Genomic DNA, 14,936 nt, shown 5'->3' with positions numbered 1-14,936 from the left:
ACATGAATGGCCAAATCATTAGTGAGAAACGTTTTGTGTTAAGATGATTGTTTCCCCCTCCGAAACTCCATCACTGCACGGATTCAGATGACAACTCCTCAGATGGCAAAACCTCTAGGAGAAAACTCCAGGCGGCATCAACCTCTTTGGACCTCACTATGACTTTAATGAAGGTAATAGGGCTGGGGGTATAGCTCAGTTGGTAAAGTGCTTGCCTAGCATGCACAAGGCCCTGGGTTCAATCCCCAGCCCCACCCGGGAATAAAAATGAAGATAACAGTTGTACCTGCCTTGTTGAATTTAAGCATGTGGTTCATGTACAGTGATTCACAAGAATGTCATCTACACTTAGCTATTAAATTTATTATTACCGACTCTTCTTCTCATCCTTAAATTTAAAAAAATATATGCCAGATAAGAAGCAGTGTGAGCACAGTGATCAGGACCCAAAGGGACCTGCTGTGTGTTGCTCTTGACCCATGTGGCCAGAACCTCCCCCTAGAAGGTCACTGTCTCGCAGCTGCTGGGAGGATGACCATCAGCCCCGAGGGACTCCAGGGTCTGCCGGAGCAATGGTCTGTGTGCACATCATTCCCTCTACATGTTTGGGAGACGGGATAATAGGTGGAACCATTTTATTTATATAAATGATAATCACTTGCTTCTCTCAGCCAGTCTTTTAAGGGGAGCGGGCTAGCAGAAGCCAGGTGCAGCCTGAGCTAGGCATTAGATTCAGCTATTTCATTATATTTAGATTATAGATATTTTGGATTGAATGAGGGAGGATGTGTGCACCCATTAGGATTCTTTCAAGGGTGGGTGACAGATGCCTGAAAGAACCCGTTACCCTGCAGGGAAGAGATGGACTTCCAAGTGAAGAGACCCAGGCGCTCAAAGGGTCCCCTGCCACGTCTGGACTTGGCACTTGTGCCGGCTTCATTTATTCCCAGATGGGCTGCTCCCTTGTGATGGTGCAGGTCACACCCACTGGCCCAGGTCTCACCTCAGCAGCTTTTTTTGCCCAGTATTTCCAGTGATGATCCCAGGACAGACCCTCTCTTGACCAACCTGGGTCTCTTGCCTATCCCTAAACCAACCACTTTTTAAAACAAATTAATGTTACAGTAACTTCCCCTGCATTCTGGAGCGAAACAATGTTTCCAGATGAGGCGGGTCAAAGATGAAATCATAATGGGAATTCCACACAACATTTAGAACTCCCTAGTTTCCCTCTGCTGAAAACGGTCGATCTGTTTTCTGCTCCATGGATTTGTTGTTCTAGACATTTCATATAAGGGAAGTTACAGGCTATGTGGCCTCTTGGGTCTGGCTGCTTTCACGGAGCATCACATCTCTGAGGTCTTACCAAGGTGCGCCTCCTTCCTTTTGTAGAAACCAATTCTTGCCAGATGCTTGGGAGAGTTAAATAGTATCACATTTATACAAGGGCCTCCCTTAGGGCCCGGTGCCTGAGAAGTGCATGATGGCTTCTTTCCCTTCTGGGACGTAGGAGTAGCATCAATGTGCCGAGGCACCTGGTCATCAATGATTCTGAGCCTCTACTTTCCCAGGCTCTTGCAAGAAGCAGAAGGACTAGAGATGACAACATATTCAATTCGCCCACCTCCCTAATTCCCCTAGACAGGATTGAAAATGTCAAAACAGCCTCAAGGCCACAGTCCTTTCCACAGAAATGGTCTAAGTGACTGTGGGCTGACCTCACACCAGTCTGTGGGTCCATCTTCACGCAACTGACCCTGCAGCTGCGGATGACAGATGTCAGGCCCTGGGCTCCAGCTTGCACATGGATCTCACCAGTGTCCCTTGCCTTGCCTACAGCTGGGTGTGACTTACTTTTGTGGCTTTGCTGTGTGCACACTTGCTGGGCAGTGTGCCCTGCACACAACAACTGCAAAGACTGTTTTGGAGGGGTGGGGGTACCGGGGATTGACCTCAGGGTCACTCGACCACTGAGCCACATCCCCAGCCCTATTTTGTATTTTATTTAGAAACAGGATCTCGGGGCTGGGGAGACAGCTCAGCTGGTAGAGTGCTTGCCTTGTAAGCACAAGGCCCTGAGTTCGATCCCCAGTACCGCAAAAAAAAAAAAAAAAAAAAAAAAAACCAAATTTCAGAAACAGGATCTCACGAAGTTGCTTAACACTTTCCTTTTACTGAGGCTGACTTTGAACTCACAATCCTCCTGCCTCAACCTCCCAAGCTGCTGGATGACAGTCAAGCGCCGCTGTGCCCCGCAGCTGCAGAGACTCTTAAATGAATTACAGTGCACATAAATAAATGCTCCACGAAACAGAAATCACCTTTAGCAGTACCCGCTTATCTGGAAAAATATAATAAACAATTGATTTTTTTTAAACTATGATCATCTAAGTTGGGGGGACAGGCAGAACATAAGGAAGATATTTATAGCTGAAGTTTTTGGAGGATAAAAGATTAAAAGCAATCAATTTGAAATTACATGTATTTTATTACAAAAACAAAATTCAGGGTTGTCTTTGTGAAATTCAAAAATTTTCCTAAGGGAAACGAATAAATATTATTAAAACCAAATTCAGTCGGGCGCGGTGGTGCATGCCTGTTACCCCAGAGGCTTGGGAGGATCCTCCTTAGGAAGGAGGATCATGAGTTCAAAGCCAGTCTCAGCAATGGCGAGGCACTGAGCAACTCAGTGAGACCCTGTCTCAATTAAAATACAAATTAGGGCTGGGAAGTGGCTCAGTGGTTGCGTGTCTCTGAGTTCAATCCCCAGTACCAAAGAAACAACAAAACCCAAATCCAGGGCTGGGCTTATAGCTCAGTAGTAGAGCACTTGTCTGGCATGAGGCACTGGGTTCAATCCTCAGCACCACATAAAAATAAATAAGTAAATAAATAAAATAAAGGTATTGTGTCCATCTACAACTAAAAATATTCTTAAAAATCCAGTTCATCAGAAGGCTCAAGGAAGAGGTTCATTCAGAAAGGGAATAGGTCCTCCACCCAGGGAGCAGGGGAAGCCAATTTCTAAGATGCCTCAGCACGGGGTTAGAAAGAGACACGTGGCTTCCCAGGGAGGCCAGCATCATGTCCCTCTTCTGAAGTCTCCGCTCACCGAGAGCTGGACCCAGCAAAGACCTGACATTTGGAGTTTTGTGTTGTCTTTTGGTACCAAGGATTGAACCTGGGGGTGCTTGACCACTGAGCCACACATCCTTAGCCCTTTTTTTATTTTTTGTTTTGAGACAGGGTTTTGCTTAGTTGCTTAGGGCTCCACTAAGTTGCTGAGGCTGGCCTCGAACTTGTGATCCTCCTGCCTCAGCCTCCCGAGTCACTGGGATTACAGGCGTGTGCCACCACTCCTGACCGGACCTTTGGAGTCTTATGCTGACTGGAATGTTTTTATTTAACATGACAACAGTGAACACAAAGAAAATCACTGCTGCTCTGCCCGATTCCCTGGGGCGCAGAATTGAGAGTTTAGCCTGTCACCTCGTTTTCTGCCCAACTAGCCAAGCTTGGTTATTACAATTTTTCTTTCCTACGGTGAGGCTTTCTGCCCTCATTACAAATATGGAAAGCCGCCGCCTCACATCTTGCACTATTTGTTTAGTACTTTAAGAAATGAAACCTTAATCCATGTACAATTTCTGAAAGCCTTTATTTCAATATTTTAAGAAGTTATTTCCCCTGGCAAACAAGCCGTCTTGTTGCTCATGTCCAGCCCAACGACAAAGCCCCTGGGTCTAAACGGAGGCCGTCATTGCCTGTGCGTTTCTCCTCTTCCAGGAGCAAGCCGAGCGCCAATGTGCAGTGACTCAAATTTCCTCCCAGGAGCATTTGTTGAACTGGATGGAGTTAGACAAGACATGCAAACCATTTGGCTCTAGTGATGGCCTGGGGGCTGGGGATGAGGAAGGCAGAGATGGCGGGATGGAGCCGGCGGAACCCAGGCCCTGGCTGCAGCCTGGAGCTTGCTGTGACTGGAAGATTCCCTTCCCCTCTGGGCCTCCATTCCCTCACGTATAATGGGCACGTTGGCCTGGCGCCTCCAGGTCTCTGCTACTGAGGTGCTTCTCTCTGCTCTCACAAACTGCTGTACTGACGTGCAGACAGGGCTAAGGAGGAAGAGGCAGCCCAGCGCTCCTGCCCCAGGGGAGTTGGAGATGGACCCAGAGCTGATTTTGTCTAGGAGGGAAGCAGCAGTGGGGCGGGAGGGTGCCAGGTGACTGTGCTTTTCCAAAGGCCCTGTCAGTGTCTCTGGGCTAGTGCCTGAGCAGCCTGGAGCCTCAGGAGGCAGATGGAACTTTCTAGGGAGTTCACAGCCTTCCTGGGGGGTGGCAGGAGCCCTGCAGGTGAAGGCATTGTGCCCCGGATGGTTGTGCAGGGGAAGGACTTGGGAACATGTAGGTCTGTGTTTGGGATGCTGGATTCAAAGAGTCTGGGAGATTTTTCTAAATTCAAGTGTCTATAGCTGTGCAAGTTAAGGTAGAACAGAAAACCTCAATGAAATTCTGCTATATCCGACTGTAAAGACCAGCTCAGCCAGGTGAGATGGCGCACCCCTCCGATCCCAGCAACTTGGGAGGTGGAGGCAGGAGGATCACAAGTTCAAGGCCAGCCTGGACAACTGAGTGAGATCTTGTCTCCAATATTAAAAAGAATACAAAATAAAATAAAAAGGGCCAGGATGTAGCTCAGTGGTAGACAACCCCTGGGTTCAATCCCTGTACACATGTGAAAAGTTCACAACCAAATGCAAAATGAAACCCAAACCAACCTGACAATGCTAAGTGTTGGCAGGAATGCAGCACCATATTGCTGGTGGAATGGTAAAGGGGTACAGACACGTGGGAGAGCAGTTTGGCGGTTTCTCAGAGTTCACTATGCACCAGCCATATTGACTGAGCAACCCCATCCCCAGGTCATCTCTCCCAGAGAAAAGATGAAAATTGATGTCCACACAAACACCTGTGCACCAGTGTTTAGAGCAACTTTATTTGTAGTGGCCAAAAGCCAACCCAACCCAATGTCTTCAACAGGCGAAAGGATAAACCAGTCAGGGTCCAACCAGGGAATACCCTTCTGCAATAAAACACGATGGACCATTGCTACATACACAGTGCGGATGGGTCTGAGAAACAGCAGGTGCAGTGGAAAAGCCAAGCACAAAAGACTGCTCGCTGTAGGATTCTATTCAGATGACGTTCAGGGACAGGCAAGGTTATAGGAGCAGGAAACAGATCAACCTTGGCAGGGGTGGGGCAGGTGGGCCTGACTACAAATGGTCGGGATGAGGGAGCTTTGGGGAGACGGGATTTCTGTGTCTTGACTGTGGTGAGGTCACATGACTATATATTTTCTACACTGTAAGCCACAGGCAAATTTTAGGGTATGTAAACAAGAGTGAATAACCGATGTGAACAATGACAAATGGAATTGATAGAAAAATCCCACCTTCAATCTGGAGCAGGCCCTTGTTTCAAGATGGTCATGATTTAAAAAAACAAAAAACAAAAAAAACTAGGCAGGCGTGGTGTAATCACAGTGACTCATCAAGATGGTCACTATTTAAAAAAAAAAAACTAACTAGGCAGGTGTGGTGGCACATGCCTGTAATCCCAGTGACTCAGGAGGCTGAGGCAGGAGGACCTCAAGTTCAAGGCCAGTCTCAGCAACTTAGTGAAGTTCTAAGCAACTTAGTGAGACCCTGTCTCAAAATAAAAATTAAAAAGGGCTGGGGATGTAGCTCAGTGGTTAAGCACCCAGGACCAAAAAACAAAAAACAAACAAACAAAAAACTAAAACAACAAGTGTTGATGAGGATGGTTCCAGTGGGGTCACCGTGGGAATGAGGCAGCTGGGCAAATGGTGTGGAGCGTCCTCGAAAGCTGAACACACGACTGTCACGTGAAACAGCAAGTCCACTCGTGGGATATACCCAGAAGAACTGAGAGCAGGTCTCAAAGAGACACGCCAGGGCAGAGTTGCAATCTTCACAAAGCAGTACACCATGGCAGGGGCACACGGCAAAACAAAGCCACTTTCCTCATGAGCCAGGGAGCGAAAGAGAGAGAGGAAAGGACCAGGGTCACACAGTCATAGAAGGCAATGACCTAAACACTTCCTCTAGTTCCGCCGTCCCCATGGTGCTACCCTGGGACCCATGCCTTTAATGCATGACCTTAGGGGACATTCCAGACCTAAACTGTGGTAGTTATTGGTAGAGTGGTTAATTTGCTCATGCCATATGATATCCCAGGACACTGTATGAGGTTAGATTCCTTTTATACCTGGAAGCCCTCACCCTCAACACTTCAGTGCACTCAGGTCTGATTTCTACTGCCTGTTCCTATTTCATCATTGGGGGCTTCCTCTGAAAGTGCTAAAGTCACCATCCACTTACCCACCCATCCACCGATCCATCCATCCACCCACCCATCCACCCACCGACCCATCCATCCATCCATCCATCCATTCATTCATTCATCCATCCAATCACACACCCACCCATCTCTCCATCCACTCACCCATCCATCCTTACAACCATCCACCCACCCACCTACCCACCCATCCACCCATCCATCCACCCATCCATCCACCCATCCACCCATCTATCCACCCGTCCATCCATTCATCCACTCATCCATCCATCCTTTCATTTACCCATCCACCCATCCATCCACCCATCCACCCATCTATCCACCCGTCCATCCGTTCATCCACTCATCCATCCATTCATTCATTTACCCATCCACCCATCCATCCACTCAGCCACACACCCACCTGCCCATTCATCCACCTATCCACCCATCCATCCATGAGAGAAGTGTTTGCTTGGCTGTTCACTCAATGAGCGTTTTCTGCTAGGAGATGGTCTGAGTGCTTGCCTCATGTCCACCATCTCACTGCAGAGATCGGAAGGATAGCAACCAGCGCAGGTCCAGGCAGTATTGGGCAAACACAGGAATAACCCACCCCCACCAAATGGGATGGGGGGAAAAGGAAGGAGAAAACAGCTGTGAAGAGGGATGAGGAGAACCTGTGAGCTCAGAAGCCCTACAAAGACAGGGTGTCCTGCCTGGTGGACAGAGGTCATTTGGGCTGTGTTGGGAGTAGACTTCCAGGTTCCATGTTCACCCCTCTATGTATTGTTTGAATTTTTATGGCCAATATATTTCATTTTATAATCAGGAAAGAAATAATAAAGAAAAAATACTTGCAGGGGTTGCAGACAGGGAAGCTGGGGACGCACCCTCAGTTCCCTGGTGAGTCCAGGAGGGCATGGAGTTGGGTCTGGGCAGGGTATGATGGGGGAGCTGCAGGTCTCCTCCCTCGCCCCAGGGAAGCCCTGTAGAGAGACCGCAGTACCAGAGTACACCTCTGGGGGGCAGCAGAGGCCACAGAACGCTCAGGCCGTGCTGAGCTGGACATGGCTCCCAGGTGGGAAGTGTGGAGGAACCCGTCCCCAGCAGGGGAGGAGGGGAATCCTCCTCCTTCCCTCAGGTCAGTGCCCACACACACTGACTCAGCCACCCACCAGGAAATTCTGTGTCTTCCCAGAAGGCTAGGAGCAGATTCAGTCTCTCTATCTGTCTGTCTCTCTTTCTCTTCCTTTCTTTTTTCTGGTGTCTCTCTCTCTCTCTCTCTCTCTCCTCCCATCCTGCCGCCCAAAGACAAAACACTTTGTCCTTCGAAGGTGCTGGCATCTGTATTTTATGTCACTGACACCTGCTGAGCCCATCACTCTGCTGCATGGCAGAGGCTGCGAGGAGAGGCAGGCTAGCCCACGGTCACCTGGGGAGAGTGCCAGGTACCTACAGGAAGCGGGATTACCACAGACAACGGAATGAGCCCTGTGCATGGGGGAGGGTAAACTGGCATGAAATACCAGGACCAGGATGGAAACAGAGTGTGCATGCTCGCCACACGGGCACTGTTAGTAGGCCTCAGTTTTAGCTTTGACCTTCCTGGTAGACGTAGAGAAAAGAGAAACAAGATGAATCATGCAGGTGCCTATCCCTGTCCCTGGGCAAGGAATTTACCGGCTGCTCAGAAGAGGGAGACTGTCTCAGGGCCTGCTGGTTCTCTCCAGGGCCTCCTGCTGAGCGTGCTGAGGGGCCAGGTCTGTGCTCAGACGCTGCGGCATGCCCACAGCAGGCTCATCCAGGAACACAGGACCCAGAACTGCAGGAAGTGGGTGTCGGCAGGGGGCAGGGCCCACCTCACCCAGGGCTACACCTAGGATGCTTAAGGAACCTGGAACTTGGCCAGGTTTCTTGTTAGTGTTTTTAACTTAAAAAAAAAAAAAATTACAGGACTAATTTACACACAGTGAAAGGCACTCTTTTGGGGTACAAACCTGATCTGACAAACACACACACTTGCCTAACAGTGATCAAAATGAAGCCTGGTATGGTGGTGCCTGCCTGTAATCCTGGTGGCTCGGGAGGCTGAGGAAGGAGGATCGCAAGTTCAAAGCCAGCCTCAGTAAAAGTGAGGCCCTAAGCAACTCAGTGAGACCCTGTCTCTAAATAAAATAAAAAACAGGGCTGGGGGTGTGGCTTAGTGGTTGAGTGCCCCTCATTCAATCCCTGGTACCATCATCATCATCAGCAGCAGCAGCAGCATCATCATAATACATAATAAGAATAAATTTTAAAAAATCAAGACTCAGGACGGTGTCATCTCCCCCAAATTCCCTTGTGACCCTCTGCAGTCAGCACCCCTGCCCCACCCCCGTCTCTGCAACCCTGTCATGTTCTCTGTCCCTGTCATTCTGCCTTTTCCAGGTGATCTCCAGATGGACTTCCTTGGGACAAGGGTGAGCCGTGAGTGCCCAGCCCTGGGTCTCAGCGGGTGGCCACGCCTTGCTTGTCACACAGGGCACACAACATCTCTGTTCTGAGCTCTGCGTTTTGCTTTTACTTTGCTCTGGCTTTCAGTCTAGCCTCCTGGGTTCAGGACCGAGGTGAGGACTGTCCCTGCATGCCCACGACACCCAGGCTGGGCTCTGGTGCTTGTCAGGGATCCAGGGAGGCATGGATTTGAGGCTGGACTGCCTCTTGCCACACCCTCTGCCTCTCCGTATCTGCCGGTGGCCATCGTCCCACCCGCCATCCATCACCCTGTCTTACGCCTCCAAGCTAGAGATGGATTCCCTTGGGAATTAATGACTGTCGTGTTACCACTGTCCCTTTATCAAATGCAGCCATTTATCAGTTGACATTTCAGGGACCTTCTCCCTGTCCCCAAATTACTTTGGGGTGGTTCCTAAGGAAACTGACAAAATGCCATGCCCCGTATTGGTGGGCCCCCCACACCCCCCTTGGGCTCTGCTGGGCACAACTTTATGGAAGACGCACAGGTGACACCTGGAGCTGTGACGTTGGGACCCCACGGCCCACCTGGGGCAGCCCGCAGTGGTGCCATGTGTGGCCTCGTGTGGGCTGTGCATTCATGGCTCTTGGGGGGGTAGGCAGGTCAGCCCTTCATCTCTGCCTGACCCTGGCGCATGGACTGACTTGGAATCTCTTATGTCAGGTGCTGCTGGGGAGCTTTTCCTGGTCTCCATCACACTGGGCCGACTCGCTCCAGCCCAAGGTCCCGTTCAACCCTCCCGGGCGTCACCTACTGCAACACTGGGTGTCTATTTGGAAGAAGCCCCTGCACACAGGCCTTGGGAGGTGTCTGTCCCTCACCCAGCTCCAGAACGTGCTTCCAGGGAGCACCAGGTCTAGAGTCCTCCCTTTCTTTGTGGAGACCCAGGGCAACATCCATGGCCCCACCTTGGCCTGCCTGGACAGCTCCTGTCCCCTCGGGAGCAGGCCCTGGTGGGCGGCCCTCGGCAGGGGAGGGAGGCCTGGCTGTCCCAGGCTGGCGCCAGCCCTCGCAAGGACTGCTCTGTGGTCATTTGCAGGTTCCTCGCCTTCCTCTGTGGCTGCCTCCCGGCTGCTGCTTCCCCACAGGGGCAGGGACTTTTCTGCCAGTTGAAGGAGTAAAGACTTGGCCTCTTCCTGCTCTGAGTTAGCAGGGCCCCCACCCCAGATGCTCTTTGTTCTTCTAAAAGTGATGCCTTGTCATGGCCTCGTACACCTTGGCGCCGGCTGAGGGCTTCTCTGTTCATGGTTTGCCCACGGGGCTGGGAGCTGCTCTGGATGAGGCCTGTGGCTCCCTCCTGGGCCCTCTGGGGTCTGTCTGGTGCAGGTGGACAGGAGGGTGGTACTCAGGTAGGGGACACAAGGACGACAGCTCCCGGCCCCGAGCCTGCGCATTCCTTGGAAATCAGGTTTGGCTCCGTCCACTCCAGTGCCCACCACCTTCTCTCCCTCCCAGCGGCTTCCGTCCTGTCTGGTGTCCCTCTGCAGCCCCCAGGGGCTGGGGCCCATGAAAAGCTGCGCTCTGGGAGCAGAGCAGCCTGAAGCCAGGGAAAAGAACACCCGGGCTTTGACTTAAACTCGTTAAACCCAATGAACCTTCCCGCAGAATGATCCCAGTCTGCGCTGGGCCTTTTAATCTCGTTCGGGCCTCAGGATAATTTGTTTAGCTGTGCTGATCAGTGGAAGGTTAATTCAATTGGACTTGGGTTATTTATTTGTGCCCGGATTTGCTAAGTGTCATTGGAGGTACATGAGGTCTTTATTATGGGGGCGAGATGGCTTCATTAGGGTGACGCCCGGCCCTCCTCCTCCGGCCTGCTCCAAGTCCTGGGGGTTGGAGCCTGGTAGCCAGAGCACGATGGTTCCCGGTCCTGATGCCGCCTGGCGTGGGGCTTGCCAGGCAGGGTACTGAGCCAGCTCCCTCCGGCCAGCTGCTATGGACAGCCCGCCGTTCTGCCCAGTCCTCCTGAAACTGGGAGTTCTGCTTCCCTAGTTCATCCCCTCAGGGCCCTAAAAGGTCGCCTCCCAGGTCCTAGGTTCTCCTCCACGGGTTGGGAACCCTGCCTTCCCGCTCCCTGCCTGCCAGGGCTCCTGGCGGCCAGTTAGCTCGCGCCACTACAGAACCTTCCATGACTTCTGCACATGGACACGAGGTCAGAGAGAGGGCAAGCACCGTCCCGCCAGCCGACGGAGCTGGGCCCAGAGCTGGGATCCCTCCCCGGGCGGCTGCAAATGATGGACTGTGACGGATGCCCTGGACGAGGACTTGGCTTTTTTGCCACAGGGCCCAGACGACCCTGGTTTCCTGTTCTCAGCCCCACATCTTCCCTCCCAGGGTGGCGGATAGGGGAGCCCCGTCCCTGGGATGTGGGAGGGGGGTCTCAGGTGGCCTTGTAGCCCCCATGTACCCCAGACACACATGAGCAGTGCTGCTGCGGAAGGAGGAACCCAGTCCTGGGAGCGGAGGCCCCGTCTGGAGCGGAGGCCCCATCTGGAGGCCCCGTCTGGAGCCGCGTCAAGGGAGTTGGGTGTGGGTGGCAGGGTTCCCAGGAGAGCCCCACGGCCCTTGTCAGGAGGGCTGCAGGTCGGAGCCCAGACGAGGGGCTTGTGTTCTTCACCCTCTCTCCACTGTAGAAGCCCAGAGCAGGGCAAGGTGGGAAAGGGGCCCCACATCCCACCTACACCCCTCCACCTCGGACAGCTTCCCCTTCTGTCCCTTCCAGGAGAGAAACCAGTTGGCAGTCCAAAGCAGAGGGTCCCCGCTGGAGTATTATGGATTCTAAGAGCTCAAGGGACCTTGGCCATCTAGGTCCATCCCTTTGCTGAACTGTGGAAGAATCTGAGGCCCAGAGAGGGGCAGCAATGTCTTCAAAGTCAACAGCACATCAGAGACAGAGCAGAGACCAATGAAAGTCACAAGAGAGGACACTAGTGATCACCTACCAGCCAAGCCCTGCATCTCCATCAACACCTCCAGAATACCCCAAAGGGGGCTGTTATTACCCCTTTTCAGATGCAAGGAAATGGAGACTCAGAGAGGAGGGGTGCCTTCTTTAGGGCCACACAGCTGCTTTGTTGTAGAAGCCAGTGTCTGAGTTTTCACTTCCTGTGCCAGCCCTTTCCTCCGTGTGCACCGACTCGGGTGGTCTCTGTGAGACTTGGCCGCCTTGGCCTGGGCTCCCCAGAAGCAGACCCTGAGAGAAGGGTCTCAGGAAATGCAGGGGAAGTTGGAGTTCATTAGTCAGGCTTCTCCAGAGAAACAGGACCAACACCCCAAAGGAGACAGAGCCTGAGCAGCTGGCTCCTGGTGAGTCCCACAGGCCTGGGAAGCCAGTGGGGAAACCCAGTCGCCGTCGACAGACCTGGGGACCAGGGGAACGCCAGTCTGAGGGCCGGGGAAGGCGAGGTGGGACCCCCAGCTCCGGCAGTGAGGCAGGAAAAGAGGCGAACCGCCACTTCCTCTGCCCTTTGCTCTGCTCTGGCCGGTAAGGGGTCCCAGGAGGCCCTCACCCCCTGGAGGGCAGTCTGCTCCGCTGAGCCCTCTGACCTGACTGGTGCCGTGGTTGGAGACAGGGCCTCAGCTGCGCGTCCTTGACCCAGTCAGGGTGACGCACAGAATGAACCATCTGCAGGGAAGGAAGTCTGTGCACAGGGGATGGTCACACGCCCGTCACACGACGGGCAACTGCAGCCGCCTTGGGGGACACAGGCCCAGGGCGCCGCCGGGGGAGAAGGCGTGGGGCGCTCATGCATCGGCTCTGTGGTGTTGGTGCAGCGACCACGTCCCTGACCCATGCCTTTCTATCCTCACGATGTCTCATGGTCCTTGCTCACAAGTGGAGGAACCGAGGCCCAGAGTCTCGGTGGGGTGAGAGCAGAAAGCCCTATTCCTTGGAAGCCCCATTCCTTGGTTTCCTCCAGTTGTGTAGGGGCCTCACCTGGGCTCCTGTGTGCCCTGTGTTTCCACCAGGACTGCCTGATGATTGCTGGTGGCTGGACGTGGCCCCAGGCTATGAGAGCAGGCGTGTTTCTCACTCACAGGGGACAGTTCCTTTTGTGTGTCACTGATACTGGCTAAGGGCTTCCTGGATGGCTGGCACAACAGCATTTCTGGTGTGGTCTGTGAGGATGGTTCTGGAAGAGATCAGCATCTAAAAACAATTTTTTTTTCTTTAGTTGTCAAGGGACCCTTTATTTTATTTATATGCGGTGCCAAGACTTGAACTCAGTGCCTCACACGTTCCAGGCAAGCACTCTACCACTGAGTCGCAACTCCAGCCCTGCTCCAGCCCTTTTAAAATGTATTTTTTAGAGACAAGTTCTCACTGAGTTGCTTAGGGCTTCGCTAAGTTGCTGAGGCTGGTTTTGAACTTGCGATCCTCCTGCCTCAGCCTCCGGAGCCACTGGGGTTACAGGCATGCGCCTCTGCGCCCATGAGATCAGCATTTGAACTAGGAGTGGAGTAAAGAAGATTCTCCCTCCTGTGCCATGTGGGCAGCACCATCCAGTCCACGGGGTTGTGGGGATACAACAAGAAAGGTGGAGGAAGTGTGGACGTCCTCGCCTACCTGGGGACAGCAGTGTGCCTATGGCAGATGGAGAGGCTTCTCGGCCTCCATAATTTCATGAGCCCCCGATCTCTGTCTCCCTGACTCTCCCTGCACACCCACGTCCAATGGGTTCTGCTGCTCTGGAGAATCCCCACTGGCCTCACTGAGAGCCCAGGACTTACCCTTGATGCACATGCAAATGTCAACTGGCGGTCCTGGGGGAGACTGTCCCTGAGGACCTGTCTTCTTGGTCCCAGGCCGCATGAGGCTGTCCTTGCGTGGGTCAAAGTTGGGAAGCCTGGGGTGGAGAATCTCCCAGAGGACCAAGTGGAGAGGGCCCCGGTGGGGAGTCTGGGTCAGTGCGGCGTTGGGGTTGGCTGCACTCCGGGTTCACGGTTGACATTCAGGTGGCACAACTGCCATATGGGCTGGCTGGCTCCTCTGCTGTGGCCAGGGCCCACTCATGGGCAGTCTCCAGCATGGCCAAGGTGCTGGGCCTCTGCTGCCCTCACAGGGCCTCTGCTGGGTGCTTCCTCACACAGTGTCTTGTCTCGACGCAGGAGCCACAGGGCTGCCTGAGGTGCTGGGGACGGAACCCAGGGCCTCTCTACCTTTAGACCAGGAGGTGGGTGGGGGATGCAAGCCAAGGAGGCACGGGGAGGACTGTGGTGGCCACGGAGTCCACTGGTCTGTGTCTAGCAGTGCTGGGCCTGTGGCCTTGGAGCAAGAATGGGTGGTGGGAAGCTGGCAGGGGGTGGGTGGGGGCGGAACCCCAAGGGCAGATCCAGGAAAGAGGCTCAGATGCCCCTGGCTTGCTGCCTGGGAGCCACATGTCGTGTGACGGACAAGGAGCAAGTGGCCAGGAGATTCTTTCTCCCGTCACAGGGCACTTCCTGCTCTGGGCCTCCCACACCTGCCTTCTCTGCGGGGCCCCCACACTTCCCACCTCCCCCGCCGGCCTGCCTTTTCCTTGCACAGCAGCCAAACTCCGATTCCCCCAAGACTCCGCTCATCAAATATCCTCTCCTCATCACCGTGATTTCCCATTCGTGGGCCTCGCCGCACCTGGCTCTCGGCAATCTGCTAACTCTCTGCGCTCCAGACTCAGCGCCTCAGCCTCCCGCCCCCACGGCTCCCAGGAGCTGGCTGGCGGGTGGGGGTCCCAGGGGCGCTCCCCCACTGTGAGTGTGCATGGGGAGGGACGAGGGGTCCGGGCTCCTCAGCCGAATCCACAGAGCCATTCGAAGGAGGACCTTAGGACAGAGGCCACATTCTCAGTCTCAGGGAAGGTAGCGGTCAACTCCTGGGTCCCTCTCGCCATCTTTCCTGGCCTGGGGAACAGCCAGGCTCAGAGACGTTCCTCCAGAGAAGAAAGCAACCAGCACCTAGCACCTTCCAGGCTTCTGCAGACCTCAGCCACACTCACCACTGAACCCTGAATCTTCACACACCCATTTTGCCCTCAGAAAACCAGGGCTCAGAGAGGACAGGTGTGGCCCCATTCACTGGA

The sequence above is a fragment of the Sciurus carolinensis genome, chromosome 18, assembly GCF_902686445.1.
Source record: "Sciurus carolinensis chromosome 18, mSciCar1.2, whole genome shotgun sequence".
Lineage (NCBI taxonomy): Eukaryota > Metazoa > Chordata > Mammalia > Rodentia > Sciuridae > Sciurus > Sciurus carolinensis.
Note: the sequence above shows the minus strand (reverse complement) of the source record.